At 50.7% G+C, this 1,875-nt stretch overlaps 2 pseudogenes across 1 annotated transcript; one reads left to right on the forward strand and one right to left on the reverse strand.

The window, feature by feature from the left end:
- The window catches only part of LOC108295657, a 13,851-nt pseudogene that overhangs the window by 4,824 nt on the left and 7,152 nt on the right, over positions 1 to 1,875 (forward strand).
- On the reverse strand, positions 1,279 to 1,735 carry LOC108295632 (annotated as a pseudogene). Its single transcript, XR_005198224.1, has one exon. The product of XR_005198224.1 is annotated as a 40S ribosomal protein S14-like (transcript).

Below are 1,875 nucleotides of genomic sequence, written 5' to 3' on the forward strand. Positions count from 1 at the left end.
GCCTCGGCCTCCCAGTGTGCTGGGATTACAGGCTTGAGCCACCGCGCCCGGCTATATATCATTTTTTTTTGAGACTTTGTCACCCAGACTGGAGTGCAGTTGCACAATCTTGCCTCACTGCAACCTTCGTCTCCCATATTCAAGCGATTCTCCTTCCTCAGCCTTCTGAGTATCTGGGACTAGAGGCGTGCCCCACCACACTAAGCTAATTTTTGAATTTTTTGTAGAGATGGAGTTTCTCCATGGTGGTGAGGCTGGTCTCGAACTCCTGACCTCAAGCGATATGCCCACCTTGGCCTCTCAGCGTTTTGGGATTACAGGCATGAGCCACCTCACCTGGCCAGGTGTTTTTATTTTTAGTAGAGACGTTGTTTCACCATGTTCGTCAGGCTGCTCTCAATCTCTTGACCCCAAGTGATCTGCCTGCCTGGGCCTCCCAAAGTGTTGGGATTACAGGTGTGAGCCACTGTGCTGCATCCTCACTTTGAGTTTCTGATTAGCCTTTCCAAAGACAGCAGTCAGATACACATCTATGTCAGGGAGCAGAGGGGTGGCTTTGAATAGAAGGGGATTGTGCTTTCCTAAGCAGATCCCAGCTTGGCTTTTCCCTTTCGCTTAGTGATTTTGGGGCCCCAAGTTTTGTTTTCCTTTCACTCAGCCCAACCTTCACCCCACCTCTAGTCCACGTTGCCTGTTCTTGAGATTAGTTTTGTGGCTTTGCCATCCACTGTCTAGATCCTGGTGAGAAGAAGGCCCAAAGGGCAGAGCAGAGCCAGTATTCGTGTCTGTGCTGGGCTCGCCCCTCTGAATGGAGATCAGCCCTGGTTCACATTAGAGTGCAGAGGCATTTTGCAAATAGAACATTCTTCTGCTTTACCAGAGATTCTGATTCTGATGGGATGGAACCCACCCTCAGTAATACTGGCAATGTCCCAGGTGATAGTAATCCATGCAGCACTGAGCGTCCAGGCTCTGTGTCCTCCGTTTCTGAGGGCAGAGCTGAGCCTGTGATCCACAGAGAGGGGAGTGGTTGCGCTCCGGATGGGGTTTGGTCAGGGCTGGGTCTGTGTCCTGAAGGGGAGCTCAGTCCAGCCCAGCTCCCCACTGCTGCCTGGTGTGTGGGGCTTCTCCAGGAGGGCAGTGAGATCTGAAGACCAGGTTGAAACATACACTTGTAGGTGTTCCTGTGGGACTGTCTTTGTTTTTTTTTTTTTTAACTTTATTTTTTTATTTTTACATGAAGACAATTTATTAATAGAAAATATGTTGAGTAGTCTTGTTCACAAATGGCTATCATGGCGATCCCCCTTCCTGCGGGTGCTGGCAGAAGGGATGGGGGTGACGTCCTGAATCTGCCCGATCTTCGTACCCGAGCGGGAAAGGGCCCTAAGGGCCAACTGGGCTCCAGGTCGAGGGTCTTGGTTCTATTTCCTCCTGTGGCCCGGAGTTTGATGTGTAGGGCAGTGATGCCCAGCTCCTTGCACTTCTGGGCCACATCCTGGGCAGCCAACATAGCAGCATACGGCGAGGATTCATCTCGGTCTGCCTTCACCTTCATCCCACCGGTCACATGGCAGATGGCTTCTTTGCTGGAAAGATCAGTGACATGGACAAAATTGTTATTGAAGGATGCAAAGATATGGCAGACACCAAATACATTCTCTCCTTCAGCCACCTGAGGTCCAAGGCCGATGACGTGTTCTTTCTTCTTTTCTTTCCTCTTTAAAGGTGCCAATTCTAGCCGGGCGCGGTGGCTCACGCCTGTAATCCCAGCACTTTGGGAGGCCGAGGCGGGTGGATCACGAGGTCAAGAGATCGAGACCATCCTGGTCAACATAGTGAAACCCCGTCTCTACTAAAAATACAAAAAAAAAA

The sequence above is a fragment of the Cebus imitator genome, unplaced genomic scaffold, assembly GCF_001604975.1.
Source record: "Cebus imitator isolate Cc_AM_T3 unplaced genomic scaffold, Cebus_imitator-1.0 Scaffold654, whole genome shotgun sequence".
In the NCBI taxonomy this organism is placed as follows: Eukaryota; Metazoa; Chordata; class Mammalia; order Primates; family Cebidae; genus Cebus; species Cebus imitator.